The sequence below is a fragment of the Chionomys nivalis genome, chromosome 12 (assembly GCF_950005125.1).
Source record: "Chionomys nivalis chromosome 12, mChiNiv1.1, whole genome shotgun sequence".
Classification (NCBI taxonomy): Eukaryota; Metazoa; Chordata; class Mammalia; order Rodentia; family Cricetidae; genus Chionomys; species Chionomys nivalis.
Genome location: NC_080097.1, coordinates 36,854,132 through 36,873,536, shown reverse-complemented (window position 1 = coordinate 36,873,536; position 19,405 = coordinate 36,854,132). Strand labels below are relative to the sequence as shown.

Genomic DNA, 19,405 nt, shown 5'->3' with positions numbered 1-19,405 from the left:
AAATACCTTAAACAGGTACCAACAGGTCCACACACTCTGAAGTGTGCATTTATATATGCTGGTTTGTACAAGGCTGAGCAGAATGTTGTTTATGCTGATTATTTAGACAGTGGAACTGGTTGGAATGGAACTGGCATTTCTTGGCTTTTTCTTTTTAATTAATTGAAGTTTTTGCTTCTGTCATATAATACTTCTAAGAAAAGCCCTAAGAAAAGCCCTAGGGTATGCACGAAACACTTACAAAGGAGATTTTTATGCTAGTATTTCTCAAATGTTAGTTAGCAATAATTCTAAGTTTCCATGTGGTCCCTACTCATAGAATGTTTTAATTCCTATTAGAAATCAAATTTCTTGGTTAAAATCTATAAGGGTCTGTATTTTGCTGGGCTCCTGCACACGGGAGTCTCTCTCCTGTGTGGCCCCACCAGGCTGGTGTGGCTTATTTTTCTGCTCTTTCACTCCTGGCAGCTCGCCCGGATGGGGATGCGGCAGGGGGAGGGTGATGGTGCAAACCCACAAGGTCTCAGCAACTAGGATCCCCATTGTCTTGTTCATGGTTAGTTACCTAAGAGTGGGGTAATTGACACGTACCTCAAAAACAGCAGAAGCTGCAGTTAATAAGCACTCATTTCCATTGGTTGGCGGTCCTGCCTGAGAGACAAAATTGTGGCCCCTCCCTGAGTTTGACTTTTCTGTGGGTCGCATATGTCATCCATGCCCTGCATTAAGTAGAGCTGTGTGGGGGATGCTGGCTCCCAGTGCTGTGAGTGAGGAGCCAGAGTATGAATTCTCCCCCAGGAGACTGAGCACCGAAAGTAAAATATAATATAATATAATATAATATAATATAATATAATATAAGCCCACAGTGGGGGGATGGGTGGTCAGGGGGGCACGTTTAAATAAGAATGCTGGTGTTTGGAGGGGCTCTTTTGTGCCCTGTGTCCTTTGCACATTTGAAAGGCCAGCAGGCCAGAGGGCATATCTCACTGCTACTGACTGGCCCCTTGTTCTGGCCCAGCTGCACTCTGTAGACCAGATGGGAGTGAGTTTGCCTGATTTAGCTGAGAGGGAAGTGCAGTAAGCTGGGAACATCCCTTGCATTAGATGTGTGTGGCACCTTGTAGAAGTCAAGTGGGTTTCCAGAGAAGAGGGGCAAAGGTCAGAAAGAAGCATTTGCTAAAGTTATTTGCACTTCACCTTCTGTAAGAGGGAGTGTGAGGCAGAATATAAGTGGTAAAAGAGAAAACAAAACAAAAACAAAACTTTATCACAAAGAAATGACAGTCCCAAAGACCTTGTTGGCTGGGTACTCAAAAGAAGTCTGCTCGTTTAAAATCAAAACTAAGAGCTTTCTTATAAAAATACACCTCTCTTTAATCCCTGTACCCTTTGTTGATCTCCTGTCTAAATTGTGCTATAGTCATTAGTTTGACTCTCCTGTAAATGTGAGTGTGGGGAACAAAATAATGAATGGCCCCATTCATGTCAGTTAAAAATTAAAGTGTCTCCCTGTCACAGAGGCAATAGTAAGCAGAGGAGAGTCTGCAGGAGCAGAGAGTGAGTGGCGGACTCATGCTGGCCTGGCAGCAAAGTACTCAACAGCCCATGACACCAGAGCCATTCCAGAAACAGCTCGGCTCCTTCCAAGCACAGGGCCGAGTCACTGGTCCAGCCTTGCTGTGCCTCAAGGAAGTGAGCAGCCTGCTAATGGCTTTCCAATTAACTGCTGCCTGAACAAGGACACCCAGAGGAATAGTTGGGCCCGGCCACTGCCCAATTCTCCTGGCCCATCAAATGCTGTCATCAGTGCGTTGGATGGTGGCCTTTGCACCGAAAGCCCCACAGTTGTCAAAGGTGCTTGTGGAGGATAGTGTCGGGGATAACTGCATACTGAGCTGGTCACCTGGCAAAGATGTTGAATGGTCCTGTGAGTGACCTTCTGGGCAGTTCGGCCCCAGGCTGGTTTCCTAGCACTCGGGATGGATCACAGACACAACCCTCCGAGCAGCATGGCTCATGTGCCCTTCTCATGTAAGGGACTTTTCCCACCACCTCCAGCTTATTATCTCGTGATGCACGGCAGTGGGACATCAGGCCTCAATGTCCCTGGAATTTATCATGTAGGAGAGAGAGTGAATGTGAATGACGATCATTGACAGCTGGTTTAGGTCCAGCGGTCTTGACCTCTTGCCTGATGTCTTCTCACCAATCTTGGTTTTCCACCTCCAGCCACAAGACAAGTCTTCTGCTTTCAGCCCAGGTGCTGAACTTGGCAGGAGCTTGGCTATGACGTGACTCAGGATGTAGCCTTTGCAGTGATGGATGAGGAGGGCTGGACACTGTGTCTCCTACCTAGTACCCATCCCGACCTGTTTACTCTTCGCGCAAGAGATCCTGTCTCACGTAGTCAGTCATTCTTGCTCTGGGTAGGAAATGTTTTCCCAAACAACCATCCTCCTGGTATCCCTTCCCCGGAGCTGGGTCTTGCTTCTTGCTCTTCTGAAAGCCATTTTCTATGATAAGCAGACTTTCTGCCTGCCAAAGACTTGTTCATGGAAGCACATCCCCCTACCCCCCCAGTCCTCTCTTGGTCCCAAGTGAAATGCTCATTTGATTCCACTGCATGTTCCAGAACTTGGCACTGGAAGAAACTTCCATCTGACTTCCCAAGTTTCCTCCATCCTAAGGAAGAGGCCTGCGGCTTGAGACTCAGGCAGTCCAGCCATTGTCCTGGCTCATGTGGACCCACTCCTCATTTTCTCTCTTACTGGGGCTGTGTGCCTCCACATGGCTTCTGTCAAGCTTCTTGTACTGACTGGAGTATGTGTCCTTTTCTTCCCTTGTTTCTTCAAGTCACAACCGCCTCGTTCTTTTGCCACCTCCTAAGAGCCCTCCCTGACAGCCTTGTACTAGAGATGTCTTTGGTAAATCTGCCGTGTCCCCCTGTTGACACACAAGCATATATGACACTTCTGATAGTCACCTTTTTATATCACGAGCCACATCTCCAGCTAGTTAACTTTTTACGTGTGTATGCCTTCCTCAAGGGTGTCAAGCCTTTTGAGATTAGAAACTTCTGGACCCTTTCAAAAACATATAATTATCATCGATCCTCTCTAACATTTAAGTTCCTGAGATTATTTGCTCAACTGAAAAAGTCTTAATTAATCACAAATGAATATTGTGAGTTGCTAGGGAGCTTGGTTTTCTTTTGTTGTTGATCACCCAGCTGTGAGTCTTCTAAAAATACCATAAGACATGAGCTCTTCTTTGCTTTCACTTCCGGCTGTTGGAGAGGTCCGCAGGAAGTTGAATTCTCAAGAAAAACTATTTTAATTAAACACCGCAAGTGAGAAGCCAAAGTGAGTCAAAATATTGTCTGTCCCCTCCCATGCCATCTCAATATGTGAGGAAATACACCACCCCACGGGAAAGTCTGATTTCTATGGTAGCACTCTCTGCCAAATGGTTCTTTGTTTTTTGCTACATGTGAGAAAAGACAAATCATCTTGAGGCTAGAAAACAAACTGGACTGGCAAGCCTACAAACTTCTTTTATGTTTGTTTATTTATTTTTATTTTTGTAGTGTGTGTGTTTGTGTGTGTGTGTGTGTGTGTGTGTGTGTGGTTTCCCAAAGACAGGGTTTCTCTGTAGCTTTGGAGCCTGTCCTGGAGCTCGCTGTTGTAGACCAGGCTGGCCTTTAACTCACAGGGATCCACCTGTCTCTGCCTCCCGAGTGCTGGGATTAAAGGTGTGCACCACCACCACCTGGCACCTAGAAACTTGTTTTAGTTGTTTGCATGTTTTCCTGGGACCATCAAAGACATGGGAGTGATTAAGGGGTTAGAGACATTTACTGTTGTTTACCTCTCGTGGTACAGTGAGAACTCACCTCGAGATGCTGCGTGCCATATGGTGAGCATCTATTCCTACCGAAGTGCTTTTCGTTTTAGGAAATAGTGCCCAAAGGATGGTAATTTAAGAAACGTAAGTGGAGTGTGGTAGAAAGATTGAGAACTATTAACTGGGAGGGGAAGCTGGCTGTGACTCGGAACCATCCTCTGCTTTGATTCCCCTGCTCTCTGCAGTCCCCAGGAAGCAGTCTGTCATCCATAGCTGCAGTGGAGCGGATTCATACATATTTACTAGTTGCAAATTAGAAAGTGCAGCCTGGAGAAGGGCTGTGCTCTTTGTCTTTCTGCTTTTCTTCCCCAGCTGATGATTCGGTGCTCTTTACACACCCGGAATCCAGAGGCCGCGTTGGGAACTTGTCATATTCCGTGTATACCAATAAGGTCTTTGTAATTTAAATGGAGTTTTATTTTCCAATTTAGAAGCTTGTAGGGGAGACAGACTGGGGTTTTCTCCATCCTGTGTCAAGGCTTTGATGCAATGATTTATTAAGGTACCAGTTGTGATATTGATCCTGCTAATAGCTTCTGCCTGGCCTCACAATGTCCTACATTTTCCTCACCTAAAAGACCGTATTCCCTTTCTCCTCATCTGATTGACCATAAATGCTTTGGCCTTTCCTCAGTAATTATCTCACTCACCAAAGCAGTGGGTAAAAGTCAAGTATTTATAGACTAATTAGTGAAGTCAACATGTCTAAGTGGAATGTTCCGCATAATAGCAAGAAGTCCTACATAGTCTTGTGAAACTAGCAAAGTTTGCTCCACAGAAAGCGAGGCTGAGAGGACGCATGGTTGAGAGCACACACGCTCCAGGAGGCGGTTCTCTCCTGTGACTCTGAGGGCTCAGCCAGAGACGCGCTTGGCTAACACGCTTTTCTTCAGAGCGCTGTTTTCATTTTTATTTCTGTTGTTGTTCATTTTTTCTTTTTTTTTTTTAACTTATGAAAGCTTTTGGATATTAGCAGGTTCTGACTCTATTTCATATTTGTTCTTTTTCTGGATTTATGTGTGTGTGTGTGTACGCACACACCTTCCTGAGTTATATATGTGTGCTATTTGCATGGATGCAGGAGCTTGTGGAATCCAGAAGTGGGTGTCAGATCCCTTAGAACTGGAGATACAGAGAGTTGAAAACAGCCATATGGATGCTAGGTATTTACCCCTTCCCCCACCCCGTCCTCTGCAAAACCATTAAGTGCTCCTAACCTTTGACCTATTTTTTTCAGGCCAAGATTTGTTTTGTAGGCTTTATTATCTCATCATTTAAGTCAAATGATCAAACGGTATCATCAATATCATTTAAGTCTTGGTAGGCAGATCCTATAAAGATACAAGGAAGAGCCATTTATTGCATGTAAAGCTCCTTTGTCCTTAGAAAATGTCTCGAAAGGTAGTAATTCTTGCCTAAGGTGTACTGGGCTTGGTTCTGAAAGCAGGCAGCGTGCTACATGGGTTGAGGAGGTAGGAAGCCTGGTTCAGGGTGTGAAGGGGGTAGCTCAGCAGGGGAAGCACTGAAGGCTTGAGTTCAGTTCTTGGGACTCATGAAAAGGTCGGAGGAGAGAATTAACTTCTAAAAATTTCCTCTGAGTTTTACATGTGCCCCCATGGCACATGCATACTGGCATGTTACACACATAATACATATCATACATATGCATATAACATTTACACATTATATACATTTACCATTATTATATACAATATATTATATAATATATTATATAAGAATATATAATTCTAATATGTAATTATTATATTAATATATCATATGTGTTATATAATATTAAAGGTAAATATATTATATAATATAAATATATTAAAGGTAAATATATATTATATAATGTAATATATTATATATATATTTATATATATAAAGATAAAACACCTGGTTTTCAGCTTGTCTTTGTAACCAATTCCACATGTTTAGGGAGGCACCAATTTCTTTGTTTTAAAACTAGAGATACAAAAACCACTTTGAAAATCAAAGATGATAATATATGCAAAGTTACTTAGTAAATTATATGGAGCTAGAGAGAAGCCACTCTTTTAAAAAGCATTTCCTGGTTCTGGAGAAATGCCTCAGTGGTTAAGAACACTGGATGATGTCCTTCCGGAGGGAGGGCCCAGGTTCTGGTCCCACCACCCACATGGCAGCTCACAACTGTCTGTGAGTTCAGGTCCAGGAGATCAGGCACCCTCACATAGACACACATGCAGGCAGAATATTGATGTACATAAGAAAAACTTAAAAATTAAAAAAATAAAATAAAAAGTATTTCAGTGGCATCAAGGTCACTTCTGTGAAGCTTACAGCCCTGAATACCGTTGAGTAACAGTGCCCCCTATTTGTACGTGTGTCCCCTCTGATCAAGTGGACCCTTTGCATCCTATGTACATTTTCGGAGAGGTGAAAAATCTTACAGGAGTCACAAAGGTAATCGTGAGACCTCTTTGCAAAATGCAGGAATGTTTCACTAGTAGGGCCCACGTGCAATTACTTCTGTGCCCCTCCCATTCAAGTGACATTTGCACACTTGGACAGGTTCTGAATGCTTTCTTGAAGTGTGCCAGGTCTAAAATGAGAAACAAAACCAACAGCAAACCTACATGTCTGCCTCAAGTGACAATCACCAAGTCTTCCTCATAATTGTACCTTTGATTGTTCATTGCCCCGAATGTCTTTAAACCCCCCTATTTCTCATTATTTGCAGAAACTAACAGCTTGCAAAACCAGAAGCCAAAGCAGAGCTGAATCCTGAAAGGGAGATCAAAAGGGGGCCAGACACCGGAAGTGAGCTGGTTCCTAACAAGTGGTGAGTATTCCAGCTCTGGAGACAAGAACTTTGCTTTCTGACCTCTCAGGGCAGCCAAGGGTGTAGCCCAGGCTGCCTGAAGAACTGTTCTTCCCTGCTCCCATCTTCCTGGGTGTGAGTCAGAATAATGGTGACCCTGAATTCACTGTACCAATGTTGTTGTTGTATAGACTGCTCTGTTTCCCTGTTCAGCACAGTTGTTGCAGCAGGAACCATCCAGTCCTAAACCAAACAGTGCTGCTTACATTCAGTCGTATTGCCAGCATTGTCTTCCTTACTGCCCGGTGTGCCTTGCACCCATGTTTAAGTACCAGTGGCTGTCTGTGACTTCCCACTCTCCCCATTTATAGTACCATCCAATGCCATTTTCCACCCTCTACAGAACATCATAGGCTCCAGGATTAACTTCTCTTTGTAGGCATTCCCAAAAATGCCTAGATTTTGATGATTATGATGATGATGGGGGCTATGGTGATGGCGAATGATTAAATCAGGGCAAAAAATCACATCCCTAAACAATTCATAATGAAATTTCTCCTTCCCTGACTAAGAGGGTGTGCCTCTGAAGTTGAAAGTCTTCAAAGTGTGCTATTTATTTGGCTGAGGTATGGTTTCTTTATCCATTATCTTAGCAGAGCACTGAAACCCTAGTCTTTTTGTGAGGTCAAATATTGACATGTGTGAGGTCAGGTAGGTCTTAGGCTTGGGTTGGTCCTTCCACACATAACAGAAGGTTATGACCAGTCATGACCTAGGCAGAAAGTATTATATCATCCTTATACTACTTATACTATTTATTCCCAGACATGGCCGTGATCTTACTTGGGCCGATCCTGTAGGCAATAACAATTTCAGTAAATGGGAGGGGGAGGGGAGTTACAGAGATGAGCTAAAGACAGAAGGAGGGCAAAGGGCAGCCAGAGCTTAACCTTAACCCCCCAAGTCTCTTCTGGCCCTGGGAGTCTGTAAATGAGAAAGAGAAGGGGCAGGGATAAGGGCAAAAGGAAGAGAAAGACTCTTTGAATACCGTAAAAGCCTCCAGGCTAATAAATATGTTATGATGAGTTGTTTATCTCCTAGGCTAGAGGGGAGCCTTTTTCTCTGGCTGCTGTGAATTTCAAAAATGCATCAGCTTGTGGCCTCACTTGCATGCCCCCTTCAGGACATCAGAGAAGTCTCCCTCAGTGAGGTTGAGGCTGTCAATAAATACTTCAGTCTTTCCTTTTTCAGTATTTGCCTCCCTAAGTCAGAACTGGCAAAGAGGGTTGGTGAGAGACCAGAAATCCCTCAGAGCGACAAGGTGAGGGAACTTGGCCCGTCCTACAGAGGTTGGAGACTGAGATTTGGGTATTGGGGCATGGGGTAGAAACAAAGATGGGGTTAGAATGGTCAGACAGACCAGCAAGATGCTCTAATGCAAGGAGACTCAGAGTAAATTTATTTTCCAAGACCCAGCTTTCTAAGAGTGTGTGTGTGTGTGTGTGTGTGTGTGTGTGTGTGTGTGTGTAGAACTGAAATGCCCCCAGCTTACTGAGTGCCTTTTAACTGGAAATGGCTTCACTCTATGGCTCAGGGACATCTGTGCTGGTCATGCTCCCCTACTCCGCTGGAGGTAGCCATGGAGAAGCCAGCTTAGGGAATTCCCAGCAGGCTGGAGCAGCGACGGTGCCGTGGGACATTGGGTCTAATTGGAATTTCTGTAAAGGTGCTGAGTACCCTTCTGCTCTGTGGTCCTTGATCATCAAATACAGTCATCAGGGACTGCAGCCTCTTAAATCTTGACTATCACATTTGACTACAGTGCAGTATAACTTTCCACAGAAAAGTGGCTTTGGTATTTGAAAATGCTCCATAGCTCTGAGATGTCTGGACCATTAGGAAACAGATTTGCTGCCTCATAATTGGTGTAATTGTGAGAAGACAAATAAGGCCGCAAACCTAGCTTAATAGTTCCTTCCTGCAGTCTCCTCACTGGCCACTGCTAGGTCTGCTCTGTTGAGAGTGAGTGTTAGAGCAAGGATTGAGAAAGCATTTCTTGAAGAGATAAGATCTCCAACTTTACCTTTATTAAAACCTTGCAAGTAAAGTCTCTGATATTGCCCAGTAAGTAAAAGTGCTTGCCACTTATCCTAGCACGCTGGGTTTGATTCCTGGTACCCACAGGGCAAAAGTAGAGAACCAATTTTTGGCTATTTGACTTCCATGTGTTCACCATGACATACCTACCCAAAACATAGCATGTGTGCACACACATACTAATAATAAGTGAAAAAAAATAAATAAAAATTCTCTTGTGGTGGTGGAAAGAAAATGGCCCCCAAAGGGAGTGACGCTATTAGGAGGTGTGGCCTTGTTGGAGTAGGTGTGGAGGAAGTATGTCACAGTGAAGGTGGGCTTTGAGGTCTTATAGATGCTCAAGTCACACCTAGTGAGACAAACTACTTCTTGTTGGCTGCCTATCAAGATGTAGAATTCTCCAGCACTATGTCTGCCTGGACACCGATAATGTCCTGAATTATCCATTAAGATAATGGACTGAACCCCTGAACTGTAAGCAAGCCATACCAATTAAATGTTTTCCTTGTAAGAGTTGCTGTGGTCACAATGTTTCATCACAGCAACAGAAACCCTAAGTAAGGCAAAAGTCGACACTGGAAGTGGGATATTGTTGTGATAGACCTGACCATATTTTTGTTTGGGTTAGGAAATCAGTGGAATACTCTAAGCCCTGCTTAATGGGTCATGCTAGTAAGGGCATGGAAGACAGTGGTGCTGAGTGTGACTTCATGAACTGTGAGGCCTTGCTCAAGAGGTTGCAGAGGAGAAGAATATGGATACGTGGCCTAGAGAATGTTCTTGTGATAGTTTGGTGAAGAACGTGGCTGCTTTTTGCCCTTGTCCAAAGAGTCTGCCTGAGGCTAAAGTAGAGAGTTTTGGATTAATTCCATTGGCAGAGGAAATAACAAGACTCTGTCCTGTGGTTATTAGCATTAATTCTGATGAAGATTTGTGATGAAAAGGAGCACGCTGAGCAAATAAACATACAAAATGTACAGCTTGAGACTAGGACACCAGGAAGTGGAGTGGAGCTAAATCCTGTGTTCAAGGAGGTAAACAGACGAAGAAACGGAATAAAGGGAGTGGTGGCCCCAGGGCGAGATGCCACCCAGCTAAATTTCCAGTTTGAGAAAAGAAATTAACGAAAAGTTTAGAGCTGCTTGTGGTAATACATACCTTTAATCCCAGGACTGGGAAGTCAGAGACTGGCAGATCTCTGAGTTTGAGGCCAACCTGGTGGTCTACAGAGCAAGTTTCAGAATGGCCACACTTGGGCAGTGAAGGACAGAAAACTGGTGAAGATCTAATTGGACGTGGGGGCCATGTTCCAGCCCTGGCAAGCAACAAAGCTTGGCAGCTTCTGCCACATGGCTCTGGAGTTAAGGGTAGAAAATAGGGGCTATGCAATTTGCCTCCATGTCTGTGGAAAGCCACTGAGGCCAGGCATGTGTCAGGAGTGTCCCTGAATGGAGGCCTAAAGAGGCCATTGCATGAAGCTGAGAAGTTGAAGCCTAGGTAGCCTTGGAGACCCCAAGATGTTGGCGATGCCAGAGTCATGGGATACCTGCCAAGGAAAGCTGCTGACAGGGAGTGGAACGAGCCCAGCAGAAAGAAGTGTGCTGCAGCCAACAGAACTGAAAGGAGTTGGAGATCTGAAGAATGCTTTGATATTAGACGTGGAAATGCGGAGTGGAGTTTGCCAGATGGTTTTAGGTCTTTGGTCCAGTGTGTCTTTGCTATGCTCCTTTCCCTACGTTTTGGAATGGTAATGTATGTCCTGTGCCATTCTATGTTGTTAGTGTGTGATCTGCTTCTTTTTGATTTTGCTTTTACAGGAGATTACAGTTAAGAGATAGCATGAATCTCGGAAGAGACTTTGAAATTTGGACCTTTACTTAAGTTTGAGACTGTTATAGACTATGGGAACTGAATGCATTTTTGCTTTATGATGTGGCTACAAGCCTTTGGGGGCCCAGGAGTGGAATGTGGTGGTTTGAAAGGAAATTCAGTCCAAAGGGAGTGGCACTGTTAGGAGATGTGGCCTTGTTGGAGTAGGTGTGGCCTTGTTGAAGGAAGCCAGTCACTGTGGAAGCAGGCTTTAAAGTCAGATCTATGTTTAAGTCCTGCCCAGTAAGGCAGACCATTTCCTATTGTCTGCTTATCAAAATGTAAAATTCTCCAGCACTGTGTCTACCTGCACACCGCTACCTACTCCTAGCTACTGTGCTTCATGATAATACTGTACTGAACCTCTGGAACTGTAAGCTGCCACCAGAATGAAAGGTGTTTCTTCATAAGAGTTGCAGTGGTCATGGTGTCTCTTCTCAACGATAGAGACCCCAGCTAAGACACTTGTCTATGGTTATTCAGAGACTCCAGAGCTATTACCGGACGGCAGAATTACAGCAGGAGACTACTCTCTAACCACTATGGATTACTTATGATCTAACTCACAAAACATCAAGAGCCAAATTTTGTGATATGAAAGTCTTGCCTGGATAGCACAAACCGATGGTTTAAATTACTGCTGTTATATATCAAATGATTTATTGAACCAAGATAATTAACTCCCGTAAGGCAACACAAAGCACAAATTCTCGGCTGTATACAAGAATCCTAGAAAGTGCTGTTAGAAGGTTTTAAGGAAAAAGCATTAGGGCAGCACTCATTGAGCATGTGAAGGTGGGAAAGTCACATAACACTCTGGATGTTTTGTCTTGTCATGTATTGTGGTGGCTAACTGCTGTACCAAGCCACCTGGAGATGCGTGGACAGCTGTTATGGTAAAAATAAAATGCCACAGGTCCCCCAGGGACAGCAGTGGGCAGTGAGCATGAGACCACGGCAGGCCATGAAGGCAGCTCGTCCCAGGCAGGGAGCTGCAGCAGGGTGAGAGACAGAGACCCATTAGGCAGGCCATGCAGAGAAAGTGGGTATTTATTTAGTGGGTTATGGTGGGGAAAGAGAAAGGGGGGAAGGGGAGAAGGGAGAGGAACAGAGAGAGAGAGAGAAACAGAGAGAAGGAGGAGAGAAGGAAAGAGGTAGAAGCTGCCTCTTTGGGAGAGAGACTGGAAAGGAAGGAACTCAGGCTGGAAGCAGAAGGAAGATCTGCTTGCATCAGTTGGGGGGTGGGGTGGGCGTGGCTTGTCCCTTTCATCCAATCTCAGGAATTAGGTGAACTTTGTGTACCCTGAGGTATAAGGCAAAAAAGCAGAACTCTTGAAATGCCCCACGAGGAACTGCACACTTGGCTCTCCGACTCCAGGCCCTGCATCATCCGAGTCCCTCCACAGCTGGGGTTGGGTGCTTAGTGCCATTTGTGTGACTCTTATTTGAGCATCACATTCAACATTGTGCCTTAAAACCTGACCCTCATGCCTCAGTGTTAGTCTCTCCTGAAACCGAAAGACATGACTATGAACTTCAGGGCGGCCTAAATGGTCACTAGATTTTCAAGCTGCCATGACAGTCCTGAAACCTGCAGGGCTATACCTGCGTTATTATGGCAAGTTCCCATTTGTATTGGTACCTGAGAGGCTCGAACACACAGACACGTGCAAGAGCCTTCCCTAGACCCACTTATACAGTCAGTGTGTATAAAGTAACTAGAAATTCAGCTACGTTAAAAATAAAACGTCATCCAGGAAGCCGTGTATCACTGTCCCCAGGCTGTTTTTGCATGAAATGCCTTTGATCATAGTGGAGGCCAAACTCCTCCTTTGATAAAGTGGGGATTTGAACTGGAGTTGCTGATGAAACAAGTGATAATAATCATAGTTATCTTCCTAGCTTTGGGGTTAAACACAAGGACCAGTCCTACCACACATTAGCACTGAGTATGCTGCTATTCTTGTCTGTGCTCAGGACTTAATGACTAGCTAAAAATATGTTTGTCAGTTGGCGAATTTTCAAATTGTCACCAATCTGCCATTCACAGGGTTGCTCCCTCACCCTGCAGATCCCTGGGAACCTTGGGGCTAAGGACATCTTCGCGGAATTTATCAGAAGTCTGCTTTTTTTCTCTAATTCAAATCACTGATATTTCGATGGGATATAATTGATGTAAATTCTACCATCATTCTGTTTTCAGCTAAGTTGATTATAAAAGAAGCAGCTGGCTGAGTGTGGTGGTACAAGATTGCAATCCTAGCCCTTGAGAGAGGGATGTGGGACAATCAGGAATCATCTTTGACTACACACACAGTTCAAGGCCAGCCTGGGCTGTGAGAGACCCTATCTCAAAATATAAACAAGCCAATAAAAACCACCACAGAGTGCAGCAGAAGGAAGAGATCCGGAAAGGGTCTCATCTTGTAAGCACCACCCATGCCCTGAACCATTAGCCTTGGAATTCTCACTTAAGTCTGCCTTTGAGTCCCTCCTGGTCCTGTCACGTATAGAATTAGAATTTTGTGTCTTGAAACTGGAATAATCCTAATGGTGGCTGGGCCAGGGATAAATGGAGGGTCTAGGGATTGTTTTACTTGTGAGAATATTTGTTTAATATTTATTTAAAGAGAAAAGATGTTGCTTTCCTCGTTTGCTTCCTCTGAAGAAAAGACCCCTTCTCTCTCGTGTGTTCAGATTGTCAGAAATTTGAGTCCGTTCCAAAGCAGTTGTCTTATTCCTGAGCAGAGTTTGTATCTGTTAAGCTCAAAAGAAAAAAATATCTGCTGGGTGCTGATAGCATGCCTTTGATCCTGGCACTAGGGAGGCAGAAGCAGGCAGATCACTGAATTTGAGGCCATCGGGTTTGCAGAGCGGGTTCCAGGAGAATCCCTGTCTCAAAACAAACAAACAAACTAAAAAGAAAAACAAAAAAAGATAAATGCACACACATAATAATAAAAGCCTTTAGCCATATACAGAAAGCTGTGACCTTTCTGTAGTTGGTTTATTTGGGTTTTATGGTCCACTAGCCAATCTCTTAGCTACACATGCAGAGATGGGGAACAATCATGTCTAAGAAGCAGTTTAGGGTCCCCACCTGCCTTGGACGACACTGGGGGTCAGGACCGACTGTCTTCCAGCTTTCACAGCCATATCTTGGTGTCAGAGAGCCCCATACTTTCTGAGCTACCTGTCTAGAGGTTAGCTCTTGTTTGGCAGTAGGATAGGTTGTGTGAGCCTCTTCCGCTCCAGGATGCGGTATGTCAGCCTTGGCTTATAGGATCTGATCACAGCCAGTGTGTAACTCGGGTTTCCAGACAGAAGTATTCCCTTTGGGCCTCTGGGAATGAAATGGACCACAGTTACATCTACATTTGTCTTATCTGGTGATTGTTTAGGAAGTTCACTTTCAGTTCCTTCTCTTTGATGTCTTTATCAGCTCCCTTTTTCAATCAAAGATAACTTTTATCTTCACGTCATTAATGCCTATATTTAAAGCTTGCTTTTCTTGCCTAGGTGTCTTGTCGCTTACTGGCAGCCTGCAGAAAGTTACTGTATTCTTCCCACAGGGCTCTTTGGGTTTGGAGAAATCATTTCACTTCCATGCTTTTGGCTTTGACTTGGTTTCTATTAGGGAAACCAAAGAAGATGCAGATTTAAGAAAATGAACTCGGCAAAAACAAACACACACATACACACACACAAAGGCAGAGGCAGGCGAATCTCTGTGAGTTCAAGTCCAGCCTGGTCTACAAGAGCTAGTTCCAGGACAGGCTCCAAAACCACAGAGAAACCCTGTCTCGAAAAACCAAACAAAAAAAAAACAAAAAACAACAACAACAAAAAAAACAGGTGGTGTGGTTGCTAAAATCTTTTCTCCTAGAAGTGAAACAAACTTCATTACAGACCCCCGTGCCCGGTGGTGGATGAGCCTGTTGTTGTATTCTCAGAGACATCAGTTGTCCTCAGTTCTGAGGCGAGAAGATGAGCCAGGCTGATTCTTCTATGATTTTATGGTTGGCTGAGCCGGTTTAACCAACAGTGCTGTAAGCATTGTGGGAACAGTAAGCCTCAATAGACCCAAGAGGAGGTCTTGACAATTCAGATGGGAAGTGAATCTCAGAGTCCTGCCTCTGTCTGCCTTTTTCAGAAGGCACGCACTTCCAGGGAATTTCCCTGAAAATCAGTCCCAGGGATGCACGAGGGAGAGGCGTTTATAAGGTTTTATTCGCTCTTTCCAGGGCTTGTTTCTTCTTGTTAAAGTCATTGAGACAGTAAGGAATGAGCAGACGAGTAAGTGAGAGATCTTTTCTTTAGAACACATTGTCTGTTTTTCTCCATTGATCTACAAATAATGAGAAAGACACTGGGGTGGAGGACATCAGAATCGCAGTCAAAATGTGGCAGGGGTGGGGTCTTTAGATGGTGTCTGAGCTGAAAACATACAGAGAATAGCAAAGGACGTTGGTGGGCCTCAGATCCCTTCTAAACACCTGCCTCACCGTGAGAGCGGCATAAGATCCTCTTCTGTACAATAAGCCCTTGAGGGATGTGGCCCCTGCTGCTCACCTGTGGCCTGGTGCCTGAAATGGAGAGAGAGCTCAGCTTCCATCTGCTGTCTGGGTCACTCTTGGCCAGAACCAAGGCTTGGCAGGGTCCTCTGCCTCTTCCTTTCCAGTCTAAGTGGTGCTGTTCTGAGAGACCGCCTCTAATGCTGCTCAAGATGGCTCGCACCTCACATCCCTTTGTTCTCCACTGGACACATCTGTGTGTATGTGTGTGTGTCTATGTATGTGTGTGTGTTTATGTTTGTGTCTGTATGTGTCTCTTTGTGTGTGTGTGTGTGTGTGCATGTGTGTTGTGTGTTTGTCTCTTTTGTCTTTCCAACCAGAATGCTTGTTCTATGAGGGCAGGAAACTTACTCAGCACTGGATTTCTAGGAGCTCAGTAGCGCTCACATATTAGAGGGTCTCCATTAATACTAAACACTGGAACTATCTAGACGTATTTAGTTGGGATTCAGCATCTATGTTTCACATAAACATAAATTTTTCTTGTTCCCAGTTATTTAAGGGAAGATTTCAGCCTATTTAGATAGCTGGGTGTTCAGGCAGGCTCTGCCTAGTCCCTTGGGAATGGGGACAGAGAGGGAACAGAGGCCACAGCAGGTGGTTTGCTACAGAGCTGAGGATGAGAGTGGGGGGTTGGAGGAGAGGAGGGGGTAGTGGAAATCTGAAGCTTACCTACCTGCTTCCCTGGCTGGCTTGGCTGATAGGTTCCCAGGGAATGCCTTCAGGAGTTGGAGGGGGGGACAAGGGTGAGGTGAAAGGCTACCAGAGAAGATCTGTGTGAAAATCTGGGGGTGGGGCAGAGAGGAAGGGGAGACCACAGCAGATGTTTGCTATGGAGCTGGGGATGGAGTTTGGGGATTGGGCAGGGTCCCTGAAGCCCAGCCAATGTTGTTCCCTTTATTAAGTAAGGTGGGGGAAGAGTGTGCGCAGAGCACATCTGTCACTCATGTGGAGGAGATATGAACAGCATCTTCTTCATTCCCCGGGGATCCTGTCCATGGCCATACAGCATAGACATTGAGATCATCAACAGGTCCTCCGATGTTTCTGTCTTTCTCTACTTGTGTCTTCAGCTTTATTTTATGAACATTTATTTCTGACACTTGCCAGAAAGTAGGAGGAGAAGCTGGTTCCCAGGCTCAGGCCATCAGGTGACCTCTCCCGGCAACTGGCAACTCAGACCCCAGAAACTTTAGGATCCCACTCCTTCCCTACCAACAAAACATTCCCTGCTCATCTGGGGCCTCCTGTTTATGTCCTAAGAAAGGAGATAGAAGCTTGACAAGGAGATTACTTTCCTGTGATCCTTTAATGGCAGGATAGTCATCAATGGCCACCCTAGGTCCACTGGAAAGGGTACTTGGCTGACAAATTGCATCTTCATTTTCATCTTAAGGAACATGTGAAGGAAAACTCAGCGCTTGGTACACTTTTGGAGCCTTTACAAAAGACTCAACTTCCTCCAGTACTTGTAGCCTGTTTTACCTGAGGCCTCACTTTATTTTAATGCTGTCTGGAAATCTTTGAGATGGCAGAGATATGCTCAGAAAATGAGTCTTACCGCCCCTGGACTCAGTGGTACTGCTGGTAAGCGAGGGGGTCGTTGGAAAGGTGACCTTTAAGGTCAGCTAAGGGGATTGGCTAATGGTTTAGTAGGCAGTAGGCAGACCAATGGGTGATGTTTCAGGGGTGTGGGGTGGTGGAGCAGAAGAAATGTTTTTAAAAGAGAGCAAATTACTGTCTCTGCTTAAGATGGCTCGCCATCAGCTTGCGTCAGACCTGAACAACTGTTCTTCCCTATCATTAGTCCTTTCCTTTGAAGATAAGCAAGCACGTGGTTCCTTCCCTGGACTCCACTTGACCAGCAGGTACTTCCTGTAGCATGGGTTCTAACTGGTCTTTATAATAAAAACCCAGAGTCAGATATAGGGGTTAATGCTGAAAGATCAGAGAAGCAGAGAAGCCAAACACTAAAGACTTCTTACCACTACCAATGCTTAGACCAAAAGGGTGATCCTGTTTCTATGAAGCCTCAGACTGCATGTTCAGACTGAATTCTCAACTACATCTGAATTCCTGTCTCCTCCCACCTTATATTCCTCTCTCTGCCAAGCTGTATCACTCCTGTCTGCACCTCCCTGGTTTTGTGAACCCTAGTGCTAGAATATGATGTGGGATTCCCCTCTGTATGCTAGGAATATATTTTATTGCCATTTGTTAATTTTTAAAAAAAGCTGCTTTGGCCTTTGGCAGGGCAGAATATAGGAGGTAGGGAAACTAAACTGAATGTAGGAAGAAAGAAGGCAGAGTCAGGCAGACACTGTGTAGCTATCAAAAGAGAAAGACGCTGGAACTTTTTCAGTAAGCCACAGCCTTGTGGAGATACATAGATTAATAGAAACGGTTTAATTTAAGATGTAAGAACTAGCTAGAAATATGCCTGAGCCATTGGCTAAACAGTGTTGTAATTCATATAGTTTCTATGTGATTATTTGGGTCTGGGCAGCTGGGCAACAAAAGAACAGTCTCCGTTTACAAATGACACCCCATCACCTTTGTGTGAGCTCTGTTTCTCCTTTAGACAGATGGCCTTGAACTCATAGCGATCCATCTGCCTCTGTGTCCTGGCTGGGATTGAAGGTGTGTCCCTCTACTTCCTGGCCTGTATGGCTAACTAGTGGCTTTGCTCTGCATCCTCGTCTTCAGGCAAGCTTTGTTTGTTAGATCACAAACAAAATATCACTACAACTTCCAATTATTAGCTTCTTCCCAAAGCCAAGTAATACACATCACAGCCCTCCTGGCGAGGTGACGCTTACCACTTAGTGAGGAAGCTTGACATTTGTCTCAGTGGTAGCTGGGTCACGTGGAAGTCACATGGTTCCTAGTGTGCTTGTTTTTCTACTACCGAAATTTAAAGCTCCTCGGCCTCGTGATCAGGCTTACAGTTATTTTGGCAATAAGTCCACTGCATTTTCATGGAAACACAACGGCACTTTCCCTAGTTGGCTTCCGGCAGCTTCTGCCAAGCAGCATCTGTGGTACTGAACATACACGGGACCAAGAGGAAGAAAAGAAGTGAACTCTGGTCTTCAGGTCAGTGGAAGGCAGAATGCTTGGTTAGATGTCAAGAAGTCAGGAAACAGTTGCTTATCTGGTCTCCCATTTTATTCATATTTTAACAGTTAAGTGCCTAACTTTTGCCCACCCAAAAGCTTGTTAGGTTCTATACAAAATAAATCATATACATGCCGTCTCACAAGCTGACCTTTTAAAGAAGCAAAGCTCGTGGTATTTGTCACACAGAGGTGTATGAAAGGCCTTGGAGAGAAGAGGCTCTCAAGATAATTAAAGAGAAAAAAAAAAAAAAAGACATAGAAAAACTGGTATAAGCTGGATCCTGTGGTGCTCTGAGTAGTGACTTGTTAGAAATACACTCCCTCTGCTTAGAGCTCTATGCTCTTCGCATTTGTCCTTAACTCTCAGTGCTGGGGATCAAACCCATGTTTTGTGGAGTAGGCAAGTTCTCCCCCTCCAACTGACATCACTTGCCCTCTCACTGAAGTGCAATTGCTGAGAACCGATTAGAGAGAGCAAGGCTAGAGTGGAGCAGATAATAGGGAAGCGTGTCAGTCTTCCGCTAACCTCCTCTCACCCAGTCAGCAGTGCCCACGAGAGACAGAAGGAGGTGGGAGAGATGGGCCTCTGTGGAAAGTCTCTCCAAAGGCTTCCCTGGCCAGGGCTGTGGGGGCGGGTGGGGGAGTAAAGGAGAAGGTGGCGTCCAGGAAGATAGCTGTGGTTTTTACCAATCAAGAGCCAAAATGGAAGTATCTGTGGTAGATTTATATCTGCAGTAAAACCCAGTACCTTCAGAACACTTATCAAATTTATTGTTTATTATTTTGGCTTATCCCCATCATTTAATACACTTGAAAAATTGCAAGATTTTGAAAAATCTCTCATAGCTCATAGTTTCAACCTCTTCAATCCTTCCTTAATATTTTTCTCTAATTTTAATGAAAATGATTTCAAATAAAACTCAACTGTGTACCACAGACTATTCTTCTTACACACACAAACACATACACAAATCCCATGGCACAATTCAGTCAGAAACCCTCAGAACTCAGGCCAGGTTGACATTGCCTCTAAAAAA

General features: G+C 44.6%; 1 protein-coding gene across 2 annotated transcripts in view; it reads left to right on the top strand.

Annotated features, from left to right (window-relative positions):
* Enox1 (ecto-NOX disulfide-thiol exchanger 1) overlaps nt 1-19,405 on the top strand; it is a 561,234-nt gene that overhangs the window by 222,566 nt on the left and 319,263 nt on the right. For both annotated transcript variants that reach the window (XM_057786570.1, XM_057786569.1), the window contains exon 3: nt 6,629-6,730. The gene's annotated coding sequence lies outside the window, so the exon portion shown is untranslated. The remainder of the gene's footprint in view (nt 1-6,628; nt 6,731-19,405) is intronic.